The following is a 25,588-nucleotide window of genomic DNA, read 5'->3' as shown; positions in this document are numbered from 1 at the left end:
TCGAATTGGTGGACCTCGGCGCAAAACCGGGATGCCTGGAGTTCCTTATTAAGACAGGCCTAGACCGGATGCCGGTTATTGCGCCGTTGATGATGATATAATTTGAAATTAATTCCAGATCTTAACATGCCATCAAGTGAACCAACCAAAAATTGGAATTCATCCACTGGAAAAATACCGATATTGAGAAAACTGCATTTCTAAATAATAGCCAAAACAGTGGAGCAAAATGCTGAGAAAAATTTGATACGATCCCGTCGAAGGGGTAGAGAACCTTTCCTTCCTTTAAACTGCCTCTTCTCCACACTCTATGTGAAGGGTTTCACATAATACACATTTTCAGCAAAGACAATAGAGCAGCAGCCGAACAAATTGATCTTTAAACGACCAAGATAGGAGAGAACAATAGAATGAAACGTATGGTGTTATAAGATTTTGTAAAGGTGAGTTACCTCCCTATCGTTTACTCGATCTCCGTTGGCACCCGTAATCTGAGGGAACAGACGAATCCAAGCAATAATTTCAAGAAGGATTTCCGTAGAATGATATTCCACATAGAATCCGTTGTCTGTCGATAATATAGTAGTCACATGTGAATAGAAGGTTTCACAGTCTAGATCGGCACAAGAAAAACACGTGGAGCTCGTACTCGATAATTTATTTTCACCCTGTTCAGTGATAAAATAATTAGATCAGATATAAAAATAACTACAAGATCGATAATTTAAGCCCAGAACCAAGGAGCTACTCTATATCATAACACAATTCCGTATATTGAAGGGGAGCAGGCGGTACTGGTAGCTATCCCACCGCCAACGCTCGAACTGCCTGTCTGCCTCAGCATTCCAACATCACGTCATCTGGATTTCTGAAACCTGGTTGGATGACAGGTTACTCCGCCTTTCGTTGTGACAGAGACTGCGATGAGCTTGGCAATACAACCGGCCGAGTTGCCCTAATAGTTGTTAAGTTCGGCACAGGCCGAAATCATTTTTTTCTTCTCCTCCTCCACCTGCAACCCTGTCACCATACGAGTCATTTCACCAAACGTATGCCCCTTTATCATATCGTGTGTATATTTTTCCTGCCTTAGCCCCCCTTCTCAGTACAAAGAAGAAGTCCTAATCGTTTAGTTCCCCTCACTTCCTTTCATCTTCTGTGGGGGCTTTAATCTTTCTATGCTCTCCTGGCCCATTTCCTGGCCTTTCCTCCCTCCCTAATAACTCCATCCACCCTTCCCTTCCTATTTTCAATTTCATGTAAACCTGTTCCGCCCTCCAGTTTAACCTTTGTGGAAACCCTTTAGATCACATTCTTGATCTTGTCCTCTCTAACCTACTTGTTTGTTGGCTTTCCCAACCCCCTCATGCCCCTCTTACATTTCCCCGGGCGCCCATCATCCTGCTTTAGAGTTCGATGCTCAGATACCCCGACTCCACTCTCTTGTCGCGCATAAGCCTAGCAAGATCAACTTTCGTAAGGGTGTGAACTCAGCCATGGCGGCAACTAACTGGGTTCCCCCGGTCTCTCCAAGCACTCAATACTTTCTATACCATTTTATATGATTTTCTTCCCTGGTCCGTCCCCTCCTCCTCTAAAGTGCTTACGCTCTTACCCTGGCTTTCCAGAGATTGGGACCTAGGATGGCCTCATGTGCTACTCCGGACGTGATCTCAATCCACCTCCGTGCTAGCAGCGTCTCAAGGAGCAGGGAGCAATTTCTTACATAATCCTTCAACATCCTCAAGAGGTAGTCCAGTATATGGTAAGGACTAATGTGCCTGGCATACCTTAGTAAACACATCCAGGATCTTCGTAACAGCATCCACTCTAGGTCAGCTGCGAAACCGAACTGCCTTGATGATTAACTACGAGCAGCACGTCTCCTTTTAGCGAGTCTTATCATTAACTATTGACATGCTCGAGCAGAATGGTCGGTATGCAGATAGTAGTCGTAGCTGATAAATGCGAACTTTGCTACCTTCTTATAACATGAAATAATGCCTTCCTAGATGCAAGCATTGAATGCGCTGATCAGCAGTCCTTTAGCTAATACCAGGAATAGCAGGGGTATTGTTTTGTTTGATGCTTTTGCTTAGTTGAATTTGGTGCTTTACTCAGGAAAGTCACAGACTATTAAGCTATTGACTATTTATTGAGGTGATCCGACTCCAATATTACCAAACCGGACGATCTAGCGAATTAGTAAGTCTAATTTTCACAGTAACTACTGGATCATATTACTCCTTAATGCAAACTAGTCATCCATGAAGGGGATTTGTGCGAAAGGACGTACTTACAGTGGGTAAGAGATCTTTTATGGAGACCACATTCTGTAACGCGTGGCTATAAAAAACAGCGTAAATAGCAAAAAGAGTACTGGAAGTATATAGGACTGCTATACCGAGATAAACTCTTTAAAAGTCATCAAACTATTGATGAGATTGCGGAGTTGTGGATCGCTTGTTTTCAGGCAAGAAATTTGCTGGGAGGCCCGACTTTGACGAGAAATAAGAGGCAAGAAAGTAAGCTGAAATTATTTGTAATTGATAAGCTGATGAGTAATTTGTAGAGTTTCGCCGGAAAGTCTTAGCTTAGATATCGTTCTGAATTCGGAGTTTAAACATCCTGCAGCTGCCAGTTTCCACTATATTATCAAAATGTTTGAGGCATGCATGATGGAGAAAATTTTCCCTGATGAGTCGACTGACTGATGGCTCTTGCCGAAGCTTCATAAAGAACATAAACTTGACAATAAAGACGCTAAAGAGGGTCATTAAGAAAACACTTCTCGTCGATCTAAGAATAGCTTAATCTACTATTTGCATTTGGTTAATTCCACCTTACCATATTATGCCAATACTACACCGGTAATAGGTTACTCTCCGGAGGCACCCAATTTTGTGCCGTGGATTAAAGGCTAATTGCCCGAAAAGATGCTCTTAATTATTTAACTTAACTGTGTAATTGAGAGTTAATTTTCTGAAGGGACACTTTAGTGCGATCCGGTTGGGAGATCCAAGAAGTGCACTGCCATGCCGGGAGAATCTCAGCCCTCGATGTTATGGTGAAAAATTCGATTCCCTTCCTTCCCTGGGCTAAAAAAGGCTACAATGACTCGATTGGTTTTAAAAATAACTTAGCTTTGGTTGACATCACAAAATAACCTGAAGATGTTAAGGTGTTCTTTGATTTAAAAGAAACTCTGGAGGTTGTTGGGTTTGGTTTAGTAGAATCAAGGACGGGAGCAGTGTTGATCATCAACCGCAGGAATGAAAATACGGTTCAACCTCGCGACCTCACTATCATTGCAAAGTCAGATGCAAAATACTTCTAGAAAGTGGTCGATATGAAGCTTAGTTTCACTAGCAGGGATGATGCTTGATATTTGAGGGTCAAGATGTAGCTGAAGATGGTCAGCCGCTCCACTCTATCATACTCGGCACCGGTCCGGAGGGAATCATCAGGGTATAATAGTAATTGAAGCGTGGTAAGCATTACTCACCGTTCAGTGTCTTCAAAGGTGCAGCCCTTTTAGGATAACTTCCGGCTCCAGGCCCATTTGAAGAGGAAATAAGAGTATGTGGTCTCCGATTGTTCGCCATTTAGTTCAAAGAGGAAAAGTTTCGTAGATACTTTTAGGGTCAACATAACCTAGCAAGCCGACATTGGTGTAAATCTCGTAATGATTTATTCGAGATGAGAAATATGAAAGGCGCAAGGAAAGCACCTCCAAATTCAATTTACTAGGTTATATTCGCGTTCGGATGATTTCTATGGTCCCTTTGAGAGGGGGGAGGGGGCCGGTAGAAAAGCTTTCTATATTCAGGGTCCACAAGAAGTCTATACATTCCTGTTTAAAGTGCCTAAACCAAGATTGTAGGAAGCACTTATTACATAGGGCTTGCTGTTGGCCCCAAAGAAATACTTTTTCTACGACCATTATGCATAACATACATTTCGGGATTTGAGGATCAATGAAAATCACCCTCCTAGATTCCTTTAATTTGGTATAAGTTTTGAGCTTCCGAAATGACAGCCGGTGTACTCTGACGGCGGCGTTAAAGGGGTGGAAGAAATCACTCTTGCGCAGTGTTGTCAGATTAGGAAGACCATGGCGAGACTCAAGCCTTAAGAGTCATACGTAGGGAGGGAGGTTATTGCTCGGCATTTTGGGAGAGTGCCAGAGTTGTTGTGCCTCTAAAGTCACCGGAAAAGTATAGCAGCAAGTGATCGGATCTTTAGGAAGTTCTGAAGAGGATTATGGTCGAATGATTTGTAAAAAAACCTGACTGTCCGTTGTGCAGTCAACTACGTGCTTAGTATCTTTCAGATTTTAAATGTACATTTGACCACCAAAATTGATTTTCTATATTGTCGAAATTTCGTGAGCGCAGCTATCAATAATTAGCTTTGCGGGAGAGCTTGGTAGAAAGGCAATCGTCCAAGGTATCAGTGAGCGTATGTGGGTGAATGTGGAAGGCAACTGTTCACAGAGATCCATTGCAGTTCCGTTTGTAAGGAGCCTGTTGGAGGAGCTTGGCTCGATGGTTGAATATGTTACCTATGCCGATAATCTTTTTATCTTTGTTGGAGAAAATATATGGCGCGAGCTCGAGCAGAGGAGCACGGAGTAAAACGAATTGTTAATGTGTAGACAAAGAAAGTCGGTGTATTAACTTCGACCAAAAAAACTGTTCCGATATCGTTGTAAGGTAAACTATGTTGTGAGCTAACACCAAAGCCAAACGGCACACATTTAAATCGGAAAAACGTAAAATAGTGCAGCTTACCGTCGCGGAACGCATGTACCTGTACCTAAACCTAATCGAGCACGCCTTTGACTAAACTTGTATACGATGCGGCACACCATGAAATGTAAATCAGGACGAGGCATACATGAGAGTTTTTGTTGCGCCAGAACTGATAATATACCCTCTGTATCAATCTGCCCCATTCTGGCATCCATAATCTAAAGAGGAAGAAATTTGTCGATGTTGCTCTGTCCTACAATATGACGGTCGAATGCATAGTGGCCGTGAGTTAATTCCAGTTAAGCCTTTGCGAAACACCAACCCCACTTACTTGATGAGGAACAGACCTGAGTCTGCATCTGAAGTGACTTTTAGCACGATGCCTCTCTGGAGGTACTACGGGAACCGGGATGTTTCTCTCAGAACATATACTTCAGGAGAGTTCTTGACGGAAGTCTTTATGGCCCGAATATCGCGGTCATAGCTCCTTGTGGACTCAGTGCGTAGAGCTGTCCTGTAAAATTCAAGGTGCATTACTCTTAGTTGTGGTAGAGTTGTTAGACTATCCACTAATATGGATGCTGAGGCTATACTCACTGGAAACCAATTCCACTGTGCGATTAACGGCAAAACGCTGATGATGATGATGACCAAATCAGACCATATCCGAAGAAGAGCACGAATATTCGTTCCAACCCAGCTTTTGGATATACCTTTAAGCTGCAAGACATTGGGTCTCTAGATAATCTCTTTCTCCCCGGTGAGGTGTTCAACGTAGTGTCACGATACCCATGCAGCAAAAAATAGTGCCTACTCTATGTTATAACGAACGCAGGATTAGGTTGAGATGAGTTGAGGGTATTTCTGGCTCCGGGGCAGCTGTGTTGTGTGGGAAACCCAGCAGAAAACTTAAATAATATTCAATTATTTCAGCGGGAGCAAAAATATATAATCAAACTATAACTAGATGCATAATAGATCTATCTACACTGAATAAGATAAAAAAATACTATTTAGAATCATAGAGCGGTTTGCAGATGACTAGGTACAGCTACAATCCCTGTTTTGGAGCTAATACTATCTCGCCTCATCTTCATCAAACAAACAGAAAATATATTTAGGCTATGTCACCTTCGTAAGGCAGTTCTTACCACTTTTTACTCTCTTAAGAGATCACGTAAACTACTTAGTCCGTTTTCATACCTGTCAGTTTTCCAATGTTAGAACCGCACATTCAGTTGACCCTTATATCAAGTGAAGCATAAAAACAACTATTGAAGGCAATGTTCGGTAAAAACATTTTAAATATGCCATGACAGTTCAGTCCGCAGTGGCATTTTGAATCAGAAAAGTCAAAATTAAATGGAACGGAAATCATCGCGCCCCGGAAGTGGACGCCGCGAGCGGCTTATGTATATGATGTCCACTTGGGGAATAGAAGAGCTAGGAATTTGGAGTAAAGGGAACCAGAAAAGTGCTATGCAGTATGGAAAGAAAAGGAAAGGGGAACTGCATATACGTTGCAGGTGATGAAGATACTACCAGAAATGAGGACACCCCATAATTTCCTATTGCATACTCATATATGATTCAACAAATTCCTCACGATTTGGCGATGAAAAGCATGCAAATGACACACTAAATTTACGTCTTCAAAACTGAATAAACTCATGAGCGTTTTCCGCTTTTCCTAATTTAAATACAACTTAAAGTGGCATTGCAACAAGTTCTTTCCCGAAATAAATCGAACCATATTATTTTCTCCTCTTCAACTTCATTTTAACCACATTTTATGGCGAATACGAAATTTAAATATTTAAAATGTCTACATCCAACCTTGTGGACGGCAGGCATAAATAAATTTCTCTCGTTCATCCCGAAAAACTTCAAATAGCCATCATATTGTACTTTGAGGATTCAGTAGAGAAAAAAACAAGCAAGAAAACATTTTTATTGCAGGACGCGACAAGGATGCTGCTATGCGCTCTGAAAAGTTTGATAGCTCTGAAAGAACTTTATGTCCACACAATATCCACATAACACACATAGCATAGAATTTAATCTTTTCCTCAAAACACTTTCACTCCGAAAGCTCTTCCTTCATTTGCGTATCTGTCTTGAGGCGATAGCAATTCAATAAAAGGACACTAGTACTACGCCAGGGTTTCTATACGTCAGGGCCAAGCAAACGTCCGAGGGCAAAGGAACACTCAAATATGGAGAAAGAAAGGAAAGCATAAAAAAAAGTCTGGAAAAGAATGGAGAAAGGGTAAAATAGTGAATTTACCGTGAGGTCATGATCTAAATCAGAAAATAAAATGTTGAGGAAATGTTCACAGGGTTTCTTATTGATGTCATACTACAAGAGCGGTCCACAGTAGTGTCTAGATACTATGCATATCCTTTACAATTCACTTTGTCCTCGAAAAATGTCTATAGTTCATATCGTCCGTCGTCCTGCTCCGCTGTCGCTCCCAAAGCCATTATCCTGTACACAATGACTAAATGGACCAAACCCTTCTTCTACTCAGTGTCGTATCACACACAAGGCCTTCCTTTCTCCCCTATATGGAGATTTTCCTTTCTTTGGCACATATTCGGGTTATTTTTTTGATGTGCTAAAACCTCACCATCACAAAGCCTCCAGATTCTTGCGAGGATCGTCAAAAACTTACGCTAAGGAGTGTTTTGTGCGGGTATGAAAGTCAAATTGTATGCTTAGAGGAAATGTTAAAACAGAATGGAGGGTAGTAATGGGGGAGGTGTTGATGGGTGTCGATGGGGACGCTGTTGATGGCAATGGAGATCAAAAATTAGAAGGGATGCCGAGTTAACAATTCCCTCATCCATCTGAATCCGAACACACGTATCAGCCTCATATTTATGTAGTTGCTGAATAAATGGTTATAGCAAATTTATTCATGACTTGACTTCTTAGCATCGACGCAACATATTTCTCAGAATGGAAGGGGGTTGTTTTCGGATATGGGTTATGTGATTTTACAGTTGGCGACAAAAAGAGTTCCGGGTTTGTTTAATGGTTTCGTTACATGCATTTTTAAAATAACTTCCTCTATGACTTTAGTGATGAAAAAAAAATGTTCCGAAACACGCAAACAAAATACCTTGGAGGCACGTGCCTCCATATATGTAAGTAATCGACACGAATTAAAGGAGAGTTACTCAAATTGAATACTAGAAACCACTTCAAATCGAAATATTAACTTTTTATGTTGAAGGAAGACCAACGTTTCCCAAAAATACATCCTCGACTACCCCAGCATTCATCCCTTCACGGTGACAGTTGAGACCTAAAAAATCAGCTTGATATATGTAGTTTCTATCTGATTTATAGAAAAGGAGGCGCTAATCTAACAATGTCCTGAATTATTTAGAAATAGTTGGTGATGGCATAATGGTATAATGAATTTGATTTCTATTACATTTGGATGAAGTTAAAATTTTCTGAGGTGATAATAATACCCTGAGTTCTTGGCAACTCCACTAGGTTTTGAAAGGAAATAGGAGTGGAGGGGGGGGGGGGTATTTATTTGGAATGTGGGAGCGACTCATTCGGGCATTAGGCTGATTCAAATCAATAACAAAATATTCTTGTGAAAAATATAATACTATTCCAAGTGCTGACTGAAGCCATGCTATCCCTAGTGATTACCTCCGTGCTTCAACTTACTCAAGCAGATATTTTTTATCCTATCCGGAGCAAGTCACCCCAGTCAGACTCCTAAGGCAACAAACGCCAAGACCCAAGGGCACTATTTAAATTCATAAAACTATTCCCACAAAGTTTCTAGGCAATCCGGTTGTCAGTGACAGAAGTCAAAGAAAATTGAGATGAATGTTGGCAGGCCAGCCCAACATGCTGAGAATGTCGCCAAATCACCCACTACGCCGCTATCCCTGTTATTAATTTTATGGAAGTTACTAGCGAGAAGTTTGACAAATCAAAAGCAGCTTGGAGAAGTAGGGGGGACCTTGGCCTGGATCGAAAACAGAACACTAGGTTCAAAAAACCTACACGGGTAAACCATCAGTTAACATCAAACCTAAACAAGGCCTTTAGTTCGCTGCAGGAATTTTAGAATTACTAACTTTCTTCCTAAATGTGACACGTTACAAAACTCGGCGGGCACAGGATCAACTACTTGCTTGTTAACTAACATCCATTACTATCGGAGAAAATTTGTCGGAGTGGCAGAAGATTATCGGACAGCAAAACACTTGAAAAAAAGCAAATTAATATAACGGCTATAACGATTGCCAAGGCTTTGGATAACGTCTCACATACATACATAAATGATGTCCTTCGTCTGCAATTGAATTCAGTGAAGTTTATGACAGTAGTCATGGTGGGCAGGGGTTCAGATTCTCGGCGCGATAATCTGAGGTCAGTATTTAGTGTTTTTGATTGACCTTTATGGTCAACTTTTTGTCACCAGTTCTGACAGTAAAATATTCATCAATCAGGATAAGGTCTTAAGGACGCATCGCCTCCAAATTTCCTTGCCTTCCAGCGCTTCTGAGTAGCCATTGGCTATCATAGTTAGTGGAATATTCTTATTATTTTAGGTATTTTTCCATTCAAGGCGCTTTTGGGAATTATCCCATCCTCCTGCCGGCAGGACCAATATAATTTTTCTAGCAACTGAATAAAACATTCTTAGTTGTAATCCTGAATACAATTATGCAAATCTTACCTGTCAGAAGCAGTAGGTTACGACACCAAAGCAACGTGAGCAACGTGAGCGATCAGTGTTAAGGAATCTCAATAGAACTTCCGAGAAATACAATTTTTAACACTAGAAGCAAAGCAACCACTCGGTCGTAACCATGGTCCAGATAGAGTTCATTAATTTGAACCCAAAGCGGAACTTTATAAGTGTTTCCCTTGCAATTTTCAAACAGTGGGTTTGACGCTATATTACTATATATTGAATTTAAGGTTATACATAATACGTTGACCACAAAGGACGCAAAGTGCGAAGCTCCACTTCGCCCAAGCTACACTGATACACGAAGTCATTTCCCTTAGGACAGGGTTCATGACCTACCTTACACGGTCAATATTTCGCCAGCGTGACATAAGCCAATCCATCAAAAATGGACTGATAAGAAACTGATGTACTGACGTGTTTAGCATAAATAAGGTACAAAAAAGCAGTTACTATTTCATACATTTCAACATCTGAACCATTTAAAAGTCATATTTGGACTAACAACATAATGACAACTGCACTACACCCAGCCTAACATCAATTCACCCGGACTGACAGATTTTATTTAAAAATTATAGTATACATCAGTTAGTCATTCATTGCCATAAACAATCAGTTTGCCATAGTTTGGTCATTCTGACTGAGGCCAGACTGATCGTGTACTGTAGACTGGAGCAATGGGGAATTTAGGGAAGGCGCTATTTTGCTGAACACTGGTGAGGATGTACAGCGAGCTTTGTATATTTACCACTCTCCTCTTCTTTGGCATGTAATAGAGTTACTTAACATAGCACATAGTGGTACGCGGATGAAAGTCATTTCTAAATCGACGATGGAATGTAGGCAGATTGGTATACCTCACGATGTTTGGTGATATGATATCAAACATAGCAACGATTGATAAAGATGCCCCTTCGGATTATTTTTTTTTGTTTATTTTTGCATCGGAATCTTACTAATCAAATCAGTCAGTGAAATCAGTTTTATTCTCTGACACGTCGTCACGAGTATTCGGTTTATCCTATGGTTATTCACAGTATTGATTTGGGTACTGCTTGGGGATAACTTAACAAAACTTTTGAGGCAAATCGGCGGATGACTGCCGAACGAAGGGGGCGGTTATAGTCAGGGTATTTAGCTGTTGTCCCAGTTTAGGGAATGACATTGTATGTTTTATGCAATGCACGTAAACTGAATGCAGTATGCGGAAGGAGATTTGTTCCGCTGTCAGTGCGGCATTTGTCATCTCGGCAATGATCCTAAATAACATCTTGGCAAATCAGATGGTGACCATATATTTGTAGCATAAATTCCACCCCTCCTTTATTGGGGTATGGAAGTTCAAAGGAGAATTGATGGATACAAACGAATCCTTGTTATTAGGAACCGGTGGAAAAGATGAGGAAATTAATGAAAATATCACCCTGCATAGAGGATACCTCCAGTACGTCTACAGGCTTAAATAGGGCATTTGATTGTCCAAAATGTAATGGAAACTCCAGGTGAAAAGACCTGGAAACATACTAAGAACCGTGGTGTATAGACGAGACAAAACTCAGCTGGAGTGAGCTAACTCTTTTCCCCGTGATGAGTTACTAATTGTGATTCCACACGCAGGAAAAAATGGATATTAAGTGGTCTTCCAATTCACTTTACTAGCCAGTAAACGGCATAATAGCATTTGTGAATAACCCCTCACTTGTTTTCCATGTATCGTTCAGTCAACAAACGTATGCTGCTTGATGATCCTCGAGATTTAACGTGAGTGTCTGCCATATAGGTGCAATCCCACAGCCCTCTGCGGACACAACTGATTTGAACACCACAATCAGAATCCCGCCGTTACTGCTACAATTGTTATACTGAGTGCAAGCTCGGCATTCATACCACTAGTTGGGAGGCTAAGGTGACCAAGTTATACAGCGCAACCCCACACTTGAGCACAGAAGGAGCTCTTCTGTGAATTTGGGCACTTTCATCGTTAAATTTCCACAATTGGAGGGGGGGGGGTCTACCGCAAATAACCGGGCACATCCTCCAGCATTTGGTTCCCATGGTACAAGATAGCTTTTGATAAGGCTAAGTGGCAAGGGCCACTTCAAATGAGTCGCATTGCAGGCTCGGGGCTGATCACCCTTCTCGAGTGTGTGGGGATGGCATCCCCCAACGGACGGACTAGATAGATAGATTAGATAATAATTCGAGGAAATTTTCGCATATACTTTGTATTATATTATATTTATCGATTTACAACAAAGAAATTAGTTCTTTTATCTTTAATCGCGTTTCTCGCAAAACTAAATTTTTCAAATTTGCCTCAGTTCTAACTCAATAACATATTGACCCATCGACTTAGTTTTTTAGCGTATTTGATATATATTGACCTTTGAAGAAAACTGTAATTTTGTGATGCCGAAAACCGGCAAATTTTTTTCTAAAATTATAATTCTTTTTTAAACCTCGCCATTTTGTTAAATTTAACTTTTTTTTCAAAATTGTGGGTCATTCTATAGACAATACCTTAATGGCCTTTCCTGTTTTTTTTATTTCACGCACTGTTAAAGTCACAAACACTGCAGCAGCTTTGGAACTTTTTTTGGAAACACCGAAGATCCTAGATAATTTGAAGGGCTTCGAATATTTTCTTTCCAAGCTTGCATCATGTACAACAACAATGGCATTATTCACAAAAGGGAGAAAACTGGATGGACTTTGCCTCTCTGAGATGAACGGTACTACTCTTTAACTCTCCGAAGAAGTGAAATATCTGGGAGTCACTCTAGATAAGAAACTTCTTTGGAACAAACATGTAGAGGTAAAGTTGAAACGAGCTCTCGCAGCTTATGGGCTGTGCAGACGGACCTTTGCCTCGACATCGGGACTCAGGCCTCATGTGCTAATGTGGATATACGTTGTCATCATTAGGCCGATGTTCGTATATGCATCCGTACTGTGGTGGGTGAAGGTGAGGCAAAAAGGTTTTCACCGTAAACTAGCCGCACAGCAAAGAACTGTGTATCTGGGTATCACTGGTGCCATGAACACGACATCCGACCCAGCTCTGAATGCACTACTCAATTTGCAGCCCCTGGATATATTTATTCAAAGCCCTGCAATGAGAGCAGCTCATAGACTAATTCGATTAGATCTATGGGGAAACAACGGATGTGGGGGGCACAGAGGATTGGAAGAGTTACTGGGAGTACTGAATTCAGTTCTTACAATGCCTTCCGATTCTCTGATGCGCAGAGAGAACTGGAAAGTCCCAGAGGAATGCGCGGGATATACGGAAATCTTCTACACCGAAGGCTCGAAAATAGAAAAGCGTTTTGGAGCCGGAGTCTACATCTCGAATAAAAGCGATAAGTGGGTTTTTCCTTTGGGACAATATACAACGCCGAAGTTTATGCGATCCTAAGGGCGGCAAGCTGGGTGATTGACGCCCGGCTGAATGGCAGGCGCATCGCAATCTGCAGTGATAGCCAAGCTGCATTGAGGGCATTGAGTAGTCCTTTGATCACCTCGAAAATCATTCAGGTATGCAGAAACCATTTGAACTCCATCTCTAGATTCAATACGGTGGAACTACACTGGGTACCTGGTCACTGTGGAGTAGAGGGAAATGAAATCTCAGATGCTTTAGCGAAAGAGGGGTCAATCTCCCCTATGCGGGCGCCGGAATCAGCAATTGGAGTATCAGTAGCATTGGCTAAGTCTGTCTTCAAAAACTGGGAACAAGCTTTCCACAACGACAGGTGGCAGAACCTAAATGCTGCTCGATACACCAAACTTTTCGTGCCAGAACCAACATGCGTACGGCAAAGTTTATCCTGTCGAAAAGCAGGAGGACTTGAGGGAGTATTGTGGGCATTCTGACAGGCCGTAATTCACTAGCTGGGTATATGCTTATAATTGGAATTACTCAAGATGATACGTGTCCCTCCTGTAATGAGGAAGGGGAATCCGCGGAGCATTTCCTATGTGAATGCCCCGTATCAGGCATCAGATCTTTGGTACCGATGTTCTCCAGTTGGGACGGGTAGCATCACATTAACTAACGGAAATTCTGCGATACGTTAACGAATCCGGAATATTCCATTAGACGGCGGTAGCGAGTACAATGGGCCAACACAGCCTGAGTGCCTCAGATGTACAGATTATTTATCCAAGAATTGACTTTCACAATATCAAACCCACTGGTTCCTTTTTTTAAATCCTAGAAACTATCTTGTCTTAGGCAAACACACTAATCGAGTTCCTTAAATTTTGCTCACCTCTTTTTTCTAAATAGTGAAACCTTTGTAAATATATCATGGTTTCCCAACACAACCACTATAGTTTGAACAACCCTGGAAATAATTTTTAAGTAGGACTCTTAATGGGCAAACAGGATGATAAAGTAATTATCAATTTAACAACGATAATTCGTCTGCTTTAACTTTGTTGGAAATTGTTAGACCCACACTGAGTTGTCCAGTTTTAGGAGAAGTTCGGATTTTTGCTAAAAGTTGTATTACACTTTCGTAGATACAGTATTTCGAGAACCAGTTGTTCCTTGCTGTTCCTCCGACATCTCTTCCCTTTTATATTTATAACCCTCGTTAATCATTTTCAAATTTTCTTTGGGTCGAAAAATTGGTAGAAGAGAGGGAGGAGAATAACTACTGATGTTTCAAACTATTATACTAACCCTGGACACGGTCGATGTATGAACTGGAGTTACTTAGTTCTAAGGGGAGTAGGTAACCTTGCTGATTGCTGCTTGGAAAGCTATCCACAACCTTTAGATGAGATTCGACTGGTTCCAACTGAATACCTTCCTTGTAGATAGAATCTGGCAATCCTCTACGGGCAAGTTGATTTTATGATCGCACGAAGGTCCTCACATTGTAGGACCACATTTCTACCGATCTATGGCAAATTTAGCCCGCTAAAAATTCTGTTTAGGCAAGTAGATAGAAGGTTTATTTACTTCAATAAAAAAAAAACCTCAACCCGTAGCAGCAGAGAGAAATACAACAAAATTTGAAATAAAACCATCAACTGATTCCTTTTCCTTTCGTCCTTGTATTAAAAGTAGAGAGTCATTAAGGGAATACCAGAAGTTCATACATGTAGTTGGTATTTCCATCAAATGAAATGATGCCACGCTAGAATAATTTCAGGATAACATTATTTTAATCACGAGCCTGAGGACCATTCAGAGCTGAAAATAAACTCATTTTCTTATAGAAGCTACAAATCCTCCTTTCAAGGATTAATCAATTCTTCTCTCTGAATTTTTTTTTAAACATCCAGAAAGTTTCCTCCTCTCAACTATCTACGAAGAAACTTTTTTTCCAGCATAAAACCTGCAATCCTTAAGCAAATCCTTTCAACTTTTTTTTCGAGTCACAGCCTGTACCCACCCCGTTCGCCTTCTAATTATGCTTATTTGTTTACATAAGTACGGGGTTGCTTGGCTGGATTGATAGATACAGTGTTGTAGGCGCAAGACATTGGGCGACATAATGGAAATTTGGAGATAATTTGAGGACGATGCGACATTTCAGCACTTACATGCTAATATTGTGCGAGACATTTATCCAATTAATGATGTTAGATTGTGATCAGTATTTTGATGGAGTCTGAACACTCTTGCCTGGTCGTTGCGGTAACGGTTAGTGATGAAATATGGAGATGGAGGTTGCGGCGTTATGGAAAAATTTGGGTTATGTTATAAATAGCCTGTTGGATGGCATGTACTTATGTGCTGATGGAGATTGTACTGCTTTGTCAGCAAATTATTAGGGGGTGTCAAGGGTCATATGTGTGAGGCACAAAGGGCAATTCCAAGTTTAAAGTGCTGTCGTTTAATGTTACTACAAAGACCTTGTTCATTAAGACAAGGCTTTTTAGGTCAATAGACTTGATAAGACTGAAGTAATGGCAATGAAGGATGCAGACATTGGAAATGTTCATATCCTTGAGTACTTGAATCTTATAAAGCGGAGAGTAGTGTAAGTTCAATGAGGAGTGAATGAATAAATTTACTATGATACTAGCGGAAGGGACCTAGAAAACGAAAGCAGAAGAATCTCATTCAATTAGAACTATAAGAACTATAGAATTAGAACTCAAAACGAATATAAAGGGATAATTATATTTTAGTCTTTTGAGGATACGCATCTTGTCATTGTTCTCTATTTCAGTTGTAATTTAATCTCAGAAAATTCCTTATTATTTTATAATTTTGACCAAATAAAGCAATACCGAGAAAATTGATTTGAGAAATGACCAGGCTACTAATGTGAATGACTTGCATTTCTTATATAAAGTGGAAGAAGCCCAATCTCTCTAGCTCGACACAGTTAATAAAATACAATCGAAATCATCCCAAGAGGTATGGGGAATTCCTTTATTGTTTATCAATCTTTCAAATGTAAATTTAGTTGGAACTATAGTGTGTGGATATATTCGTATATCCTTTTCTATAAATAAATCCGCTTTCTTTCTACAATGACAGTCACATTCGAATTTCTGTCCCTTGCAATGTGTAAACTACCGAATATTTTATTTAAGGATCGTTACTTAGCTATTTTCATTCGACTACGAGGGATCTTCAAATGGAAACCATATATTCTGTCATACTATGATGACATGATGGATTCATTATTACTTCAAGAAATTCTGAACTGAAGGTTGTTTTATCCATTCGAAATATCCCTCTAGGAGCGCAAGGTTCAAGAAAGGTAAGTACCAACAGATACAGGAACGGTACAGCGGATTTGTATATATTAAGGATCAGAAGGTCTATGTGTTATATAATTAGGTACTTACGAGTTGAATTACATGGCCTCTGAGTAAACCTGTAATAGACAAAATAAGAAAAATATAATTATTTCTTGTTTTAAACAAATTTATCAAATTATGATGGTGCAGAAATCTATTATCATCTCAACAATTGCCATGAGAATCGAAGGTTAGTCCTTCAATCACATGCACATCGCACTCTCTTTTAATCCTATTAAATTCACTATTTTCATGTGTTTGCCCCTAGGCATCGTTAATCTAAGCTATTTTTTGCACGGATCCTTCGTTTCCAAGATCGGCTGAGGATATCCATCTTTTTTTCAGTCTGTTCCAATCTTCTTTTTGTTCAGCCTTTGCCCCGTTCACAAGCGGGGCCGGCTCGTCGTGATCGGTTTTGCCCACTTAGCTCTATCGAATGCCTGAGCTGGGTGCAATATCGAGGCTTTTAAATCCCCATCCAGCTTATCAAGCCACCGTTGTTTCGGCCTGCCTCTTGGTCGTTTACCATCGACTTCAATGTTCAGACCAATCTTGGCAAGTGAATTCTCGTTAGCACAAATTGCGTGAACGTACCATCGAAAATGCTTCTCTCGCAATTTTTCCACGATCGGTGCAACCCCATAACGATCGCGGATATCCTCATTTCGGATGTGATCAAAATGTGTCACGCCACTATTCCAACGTAACATCTTCGTCTCCATTACCGCAAGACGCCGTTCATTGTCTTTTCTAGTCGGCCAACACTCAGAACCATAGAGCGCGACAGGACGGATGACACTGCAGTAAATTTTAGATTTGAGACTTTCGTTGATACGTCGATCACAAAGAACATCAGTTGTGGAACGCCACTTCATCCGGGTTGCCTTGATGCGTGAAGCAATTTCATAACACAGTTCTCCATTGGCTGATAGCATTGACCCGAAGTATTTAAATCGCTCAGTTCAGGACCGCTGACAGTGATTGTGCCTGTTTCGTGGGGATCGGTCGTCAAAAATGCAGTTTTGTTTAAATTCAATCTGAGACCGTGTTGCATGAGGTGATCATTCCATTTTTGGACAAGTTGCTATCAGATGCTAGGAAAACAGCATCTGCATAAAACAGTGTTTATGGCGCTGGACGTTGGATATTCCGTGTAACGGTGTCCCTAACAAGAACAAAGAGGAGTGGTGAGAGGGCGCCTCCTTGATAAATAACAATATTGCTTATAAATTACACCCAACCGTTCTTATCCATTCTTTTATAACGTCATTGAAATTTTCAAACTCTTTTTCTCCAAATTCCCAAATAGCCTTTACATTCTATTCGATCTGCACCGGCGACCAAAGTGGTCAAGGGAACGCAGTGTTCTGGGGAAGAATTGGTAATCTGGTCAGTCAACATGGGTCAGGGCAGAGTCTAGTACCCCCCTATGCGGGAAGGATCAATATTCCAGTGAATTGCGGCGGCAATGCAAGGCATACATTATAGAGGAGCTCTAAAAACAACGGTTGAGGTAAGCCCCCTGCAGATGTAAATCAGGGGAAAACTCCACTTTTAATTTTTAGACAGATTAGATAGTTGGGAGGATATTCTACTGTCATAAGAGCTTTCAGCATTTAGAATGCACATCTAGAGAGTGTCCAACAAGATATCTTTTGCTAATTTAATCATTCTAATGGTCCGAAGCCTTTCAGGAACCCCAGTAGGATCAACTGGGCCAAATTTAAGCCAAGTTTTAATATACACTCCAGAAAAATTGTATTCAAAAGTATAGACCTTAAAAAGTGCTACGGAGCCTGCTTATAAGGTCCTCAAATACAGAAATTAGCCAAGAAAATCTTACCAAGATGATGCATTGAAAACTTCTTTGATCCCTGGAAACTGACTGCGGAGGCTTTCAATATTTACTTCAGTCACAAATTCTTACAGTCGCAAAATCTATAAGACTATCAGCACTGCCAAGAGGGGCCCTCACTTCTGCCAATAAGATTAGGTCTAAGGTTGTATTCGATTCAAGTAAGTCCCGCAATTATGGAGGTGAATTTACTTTGTTTCCACCGCAAAAACTAGGAAGCGAAGCCATAATTTCGCGAAGGATTTCAGACCAAAAAGCCTCATGATTATTACATTGAAAACCTTAGAAAGCACATTCACCGCATTCATTTGATAATATTTACGCTAACAATCAGAGCTGCCTTGCTTCTGACCAGTCGAAATGCCAGAAGAATAGTTAGTTTTTCCAAAAGCTTCACCAAGAAAATTCTATCTAGAAGGATATTGGAGGACGATGAAATCTTACTAGGTTCACTACCGTCTTTACGGACGGTTTCAAAACGGAAATCTACTCTGGGTCGAGTGGTCTTTGCATGTCGTTCAGTCTGTCAACCCATGCTCCCATTTTTCGAGCAGAACTATCGCCGAAACAAGATGTAACTTAGCATTATTGTAAAATAGCAACTTGAACGGACAGCCAAGTAGCTATGAAAACTTTAGAAACCACGCTAACGTTAGCGTTATCATTAACGTCGGATTGGTCTGGATGATCTAGGCATATGGTTTATCCAGTGTCTGCATTATTTGAGTTTCCGTTCACTTGGACATAACCGAAAATGAACGAGCGGATGAACTAACTAGACAGGGTTCAGTTGGGTAAAATATGACTCTTCTGCAAACCCGGCTTGAATCTATAAAGGTTGGAATTTTCTTCTACTTCCTTACTGTAGCATAAACCTAGTATCAAGGGATGGCTGCGTGTCTCAAATCGAGGAAGACGCAGCCGTCATACAGCCTATCATCATTATCATTAACGGCGCAACAACCGGTATTCAGTCTAGGCCTGTCTTAATAAGGAACTCCAAACATCCCGGTTTTGCGCCGAGGTCAACCAATTCGATATCCCTAAAAGTTGTCTGGCGTCCTGACCTACGCCATTGCTCCATCTCAGGCAGGGTCTGCCTCGTCTTCTTTTGCTACCATAGATATTGCCCTTATAGACTTTCCGGGCTGGATCATGGATTGAGTGACCCGCCCACCGTAAGCCGGATTTTATCCACAACCTGACGGTCATGGTATCGCTCATAGATTTCGTCGTTATTTAGGCTACGGAATCGTCCATCCTCATGTAGGGGGCCAAAAATTCTTTAGAGGATTCTTCTCTCGAACGTGGCCAACAGTTCGCAATTCTTCTTGCTAAGAACCCAGGTCTCCGAGGAATACATGAGGACTGGCAAGATCATATTCTTGTACAGTAACAGTTTTTGTAAGCTGAAATAGGCTCTGTTGGCTGACAACAACCGTGCGCGGATTTCATTATCGTAGCTGTTATCGGTTGTGATTTTCGACCCTTGATAGGAGAAATTGTCAACGGTCTCAGTGTAACCAGTGCGGTTCGATGTTGTTGATTGGTTGGTTTTCGGCCTACTTCCTTACTATAGCAAAACCAAGTATCAAGAGCTGGCCGCGTGCCTCAATCTTCGAAGAAGTAGTCGTCGTACAGCTTATCAAAAAAGGAGGAATTACTGTATTTATCTTGTAAAAACATATGCCGAATCACGGCTAAATGTACGGGACATTGGGCAATTGGAAACCATGCCGCTTACCTCCTGGCACACCCTTATTCACTTCACTTCCAATTGCCAAGAATATAAACTCAGTCTATTACAGAACGGATTACTTTCCATCAATATTTTTATGGATGATAGACAAATGGGATAAACCAGGGAGACCGCGTACCTATAGAAAGTTGAAAAATCAGAAAGTTTAATGATAGTTGCTTGAAGTAAGCAAGCATAAAAGCAACATTCTCGTGTTGCAGGAAATTATCATAAATGGCTTAAAAGTAAAGTAAATTTAAATGAGTCCGGATCGAAGGGAATCTATTACGAGGCAATAAATTTAGACTGGCCTTCATGTAAGCAACACGATTAAAAATACCACGATACGCGTGAAAATCAAATATATGCAGCTCTAGGTAAAGAACTATCATAACCCAGAAGACGAAAAAAGAAGCCCGACACTGCAAATATGGGCTTTATAGTACCATAGAAAGGATTTGCAATTACGACCTCAATTGACCTCAAAATAGTTTCAGGGAACCTCAATGCAAAAACAAGGGGTGAGGAGCATCATAGAAGAATTACTATAAGGTCGACTTTAATAACGATGGTCAACGCTTGGTCGATTGGTCGACCATATGCCATATTTTCCCCCCACAAAAGTGTCCATCACCCGCTGGATTTTTTCCCTATTATCTATGACTTAAAAAACACTCACGAAAAATCATTCCCAGTTTCTTCAACCCCCACCTCGGGGAACTACTATTTAGGTACTAATTTGTCCTCGGGCATCTCGCTCTTTCAGCTTTCCTCTTCACTGCTTCCCTGAGAAGCCCATTTTGTATTTTTAAAATTGCTGGGACAACTGCAAGCTAGTTTTCCTTCCCAATTATGTTTTTCCAGGTTCGTCTTTAGTTTCAGGTTTCTTCTTTCGGTCGCAAATCTTCGGCATTGGCACATTACTTCCTCCGGATCTTCTGGTATTCAATCGCTTCCAAGAAAATTTGAGAGATCTTTCAATTCAAAGCGTAGCAAGCATTACTTATAGCAATCAATGTGACCTTTGTCCCCAATGTTAGGAGTGGGTCCACTGATCCTTCGAGGGTATGTTCCATTTTGTTGAAGGCGCGAATTCATCCTTGTCAAACTCTTATCTTTTGCATTTTTCATTTCTCACTCGAAAATATCGACGGGCATCATGACCGCCATTACAGGGAGTTACCGAATTGCCGAATTTGCTGCTCTGCAGACTTTTAGAGCCGTCGGACGGAAAAACCAACTCATCTGCTTCTGTCCCTGCGAGCGCTTCTGCCTATATAGGCACCAGGGACAGCAAAATAAGTCGCACCATTCCTGTTATATGTAAACCTCGACATTGTTTGAACCCACCATGATTCAGCTAAATCTTTTTTGAATGATGCAGTGGTGTCTACTTCTTTTCGGTATTCATATGTTACTTTTATCATATCTAGATATTTAGTAGCTGGCTTAGGGATAATGTCCACTGACTTCCTATTTGACAGTGGTTTTTTGCTATTGATTATTATCAAGACCGTTTGTGTTTTCTCGTCAGGCTCGATCAGCCTGGCCCTTTCCACCCAAAACTTCATGGCAATCAGGATTCCCGCCATCGGCCAAAATTAGATGCGTTTCTTACATCTAACGCCATCAAGCATCAAATCATTACATATTTTGCAGAATAAGCATCGTATTGCACCCAAGTTGAAGCGGACTTGCTAAAACCAATATTAATGCTTCGACAGGCCATTGCCGTTTTCATTAATGGGTATTAGTCAGTGGTAGATGACTCCTTCCACTATCTTCCCCATTGGAAGTTGAGTGACTACTCTTCGCTGGCAGCTTCAGAACTTTGTTGGTAATGCCATCCAAACTTGCGTCCTTATTGTCGCCGTTCCTCAATTTCGCATTGCTAGCTGCAGATATCACTCACTTGTTGAAGTGCCTCGCACTTTATTGAAAGGGTGGGATCACATACGGTAACTTCTAACTTGTGTGGTATCCCCGCCTTTTTATTTCCACTCCTTAAACCCCGCCCAAGTACTTATGTCCGCATCCTCTCATAGTACATGTAGCAATAGTATTATGTAGCAGTCTCTTGGCATTTTCAAACGGCTTCTTTTAAGCTGGGCATTTGCTTGTATACTCCTTTCCAGTTGCCGCTAATTGGGTTTTCCCTGAACCATTGGTAAAGTCATCTTTTCAGAAAGTGTACAGTTGATAGCTCTCCAACTTTATTGTTCCACCAAGTAATTAGGTTGCTTATTGTGGCGCAGTCATCTTCTGTTCAGAGTAGTATCACTTGCTTCTGTGGTCCATATGGTAATTAAAATTATCTTTCGTATGGCGGTAACGATTAACCTGCTTGACATTCTGTGGAAGCTCTTTTTGAAGCTGCAATTGCTTTCATCTTCGTACAGATCGCTAAGTGGTTTTCAGGAGAATATTCCTCAGTAATATACCAATTGATTCTCCTAGCTATTTAGCCATTCTGGTGAGTCAGGTCCATTATAGATCCCAGGACTTTTACTGAAAGTAAATGAGGTTCCAATAATCGTAAGTGCCAATTCCAGTTCAGCGAATGTTTCAAGCAGAACACGCCCTTTCAAAATTCGTTTTTCAGCTGCCTCTAGCTCACGAGTTAACATCCCTTTCTATGACTTTTAATACAAGCTTTTTTTTGTCCAATGCAAGTGGGTTCAGTTTCAAATTATATTGGGAGAGCATAGCACTAGATGAAACGTAGCAGTTGTATATTGGTATCTCCCATTTGTCGTTATAAATCCTGTTTCTGTTTAGTGTATTACTTTCTGGAAGGTTTGATTTCTGAAAGTTGATAACGGTTTTTAGCCTGTCGAATCTCTAGTCCGAATATTATTTAAAAGCGTTTATGGTCACATTGATGTCTTTCTAGCGTATGGACTGCGATTAATGTGTATCCATTTCATTTGGAATTTGCATTCAGGGCTCTTCTATGTTCTGGACACTTGCTGCCAGTTGCAACATGCCGATTATCCACAACCTCCTTTATTTTGCGTCGCAGAGGCAGCTTCGCAATCATCACTGCATTTCTTGGATCTCGCATTTGTACTGGTACATAATGTTGTTATGTTATTGAAATTAAGACAGAAGCATCACTACAGTGCCATTTAGCCCGATGTACAGCCCAACATATTTGTAGTCTTTAGTCGTCCTGCTGTTTGCAGCGCAGTTTAAGTGCAAATGATAGTGCTAGACTTTTCGTAGAATTTTTGCTGCTGATCCCTGAAGTGCGATTAGACTGAACTCCTTCTCCTAGGTCTCGAGAACTTCCTCATTCGTGGTGATCTCATTTAAAAAATATAGGTACAAACGGTTTCGTCCAGGGCAGAGGCAACTCGTCAGGCGCTGCCTCACCTCTGCCCTGGGAGCAGCGTGACATTGAGTGGCGAATATAATTCACACCCTTGGCGGGGTTTTCCGAATATTTAAGGAGCGTTTTCCATCTGATGCCACTCACGGTCACGCTGCTCCCAGGGCAGAGGTGAGGCAGCGTCTGACGAGTAGCCTCTTCCCTGGGTTAAACCGTTTGTCCCTGTATTTTTAAAATGCTTCGGTGCCATGCCCCAAACTAGGGATCAGTGGACCAAAAAACGTGAGAGTAACTTGCTCTCCATTTGGTCCGGTCCAACATCAAGTGGATGTGGACTTAGGACCCCTCACTTATCCTAAACAATGATCTCATTCAAGTTTTTACGTTTTCTAGTTATATTCTCTTTGCTAGCTTTTATGATCTCTCTCTGTCCTACCCCTTACATCCTTGGATGTCTTGGGCTCCGACATAAAGTCCTCTCTCCCCCTTTTCGGTCAAATTACTGAGTTCTGCATCTATTTTCACTATTCTGATAATGTCAGCAAGTAACCCTTTTCCACGTTTGGAGGTGGTGATCATCTTCGGTCGTATCTTCCTCCTAATTCTCATTTTTGAGTCCTGGACTTCCATGTCCTCCTTGTGGAGTTGTCTTGTTTGGTCAAGCCTTCCGACTAAGTGCATTTCGTTAGCAGTGTTAGCCCCTCTGCTCGCTACTCCTTTCTCGTGAGTTGCCCCTTTTTCTCCCTTGAAAGTTTGTTGCCCCTGTTTGTTAGTTAACCTCAGTCTCTATTTCTCCTGTTCATATATTATGAATGGGTATCGCTTGTGTTACACCTATCATCCTGGGCTTTGTCGAATGCCAACTTAACGCCTCTCATCATGGACACTATATTTTAGCGAATATTCCTTCCTTTATAAACTCTCAAAATTACCCCCCTTTTGTTTAATTGGTTTTGAGTGTCCAAATCCCTGGGTCGCAACTTTCCTATTTATCCTTTCTTTCGGCATTAAAAAGGAGCTTTAGGAGCGTTTCGAACCAGGACGAAATCGAGGGAAAATTCTCCATAACGCAAAAAGAAACGCACGAAATTCGGCTGTTTTGAGGATCATTTCTTGCTCGTTCATTCACTATAGGACCATATTTTTAAACATTAATAATAAATGGATTTGGTCATGCAACGAAAATAATAAACAAAATATGCCGTGGAAAACACTCAACTGTTCCTTCCCTGACCTAATCTAGTTGGAGGGTAATAACCTTCGGCGAGGGGAACTGCAGGCACTATTCTCTTCAAAACATCGTCAATATCACTTTCCGCTAATTAACAATCAATTCATAAAAAGCAAGAGTCCTGATGCATAATTTATATTCATTCTTCATCTTCACGACCTATTTATAATCTTGTTTATTCGTTTCCAAACAAAAATTTCAATTTGCAACAAAAACCAATTCACTGTCGATCAAACTCAACTTTTCAGCCCATGCATCCTTCTCGTTCAAAGGAACGAGCAGATCTTATCACATTAAAGTTAAATAAAAAGACATCCTCTTACACCCCATTGTGCTCATTTTTTCCATGCTCCTGCAAGCGGGCCACACAGACATTCACACATCCAGCTCCTTCCGCACAGTATCATCTTACCAGCATCAACTGTCAAAAACTGTTTGCTCCTTTCTTTCAGAATTCGTTCCCAAACTGATGAAATCTGAATTGGATCGATAAAAAGTGATTTTTCCCCCGAAAAAAATATAAATGGGAAACGAGGCAAAGCTGGTTTTTTCCATGGCCCTAAGGATCCTTAGTCAAGTGGGTGGCAAGTTTCAAGTTTGAGGGTGACTGACTGCTGAGTGAGGACAAGGCAAATCAATTGACTGCAAGGAGACTACCACGTCTGTTATGTTCGTCCTGCTAGTGATTCCCGCTCACGATTCTGTTGCTTCCAGTCGGCTCTCCCGAAAAAAAAAGCGTAGTGATGAGATAACAAGTGCGGGTCGAACATTTGGTCCAGTGTGCAATGACATCCGGAGTGAAAAAAGGGAATGCGATTATAATGCATAATTGAAACGTGAGTGGGGTGGTGAGCCTTCTGGAAAGCTGCAGATCGACTGAAAGGATGGCGAAAGACAGATTGCGCACATTTGTTAACCTTATGGATGAGAAAGTCCAAAGTCTTCTTTGAATTTCGGATTTGGGGCATCAGTCCTTGGGCCTGAGGGGGATTATAATGGATTACCGAATCGTCTCAATGGAGCAGAAAGCAGCGAATTAGCGATTACATGAAATTCGCTCAGCAATTTAGGGCATGTTCTCTCCGAAGACAATGCATCCGACCCATTGCCTCCTCGTAAATCCTCCAGATACACGCAATCTAAGGTTAAAGCTCCGAGTCATATCGCCCTCTCAA

At 41.1% G+C, this 25,588-nt stretch overlaps 1 long non-coding RNA gene across 1 annotated transcript in view; it reads right to left on the bottom strand.

The window, feature by feature from the left end:
• LOC119646322 overlaps window positions 1-25,588 on the bottom strand; it is a 93,932-nt gene that overhangs the window by 32,817 nt on the left and 35,527 nt on the right. Inside the window, exon 2 of the long non-coding RNA XR_005248723.1 lies at window positions 16,307-16,335. This is a non-coding gene — a long non-coding RNA (uncharacterized LOC119646322). The remainder of the gene's footprint in view (window positions 1-16,306; window positions 16,336-25,588) is intronic.

The sequence above is a fragment of the Hermetia illucens genome, chromosome 1 (genome assembly GCF_905115235.1).
Source record: "Hermetia illucens chromosome 1, iHerIll2.2.curated.20191125, whole genome shotgun sequence".
In the NCBI taxonomy this organism is placed as follows: Eukaryota; Metazoa; Arthropoda; class Insecta; order Diptera; family Stratiomyidae; genus Hermetia; species Hermetia illucens.
The sequence above is the reverse complement of the archived record's forward strand: the minus strand, read 5'-3'. Positions and strand labels throughout refer to the sequence as shown.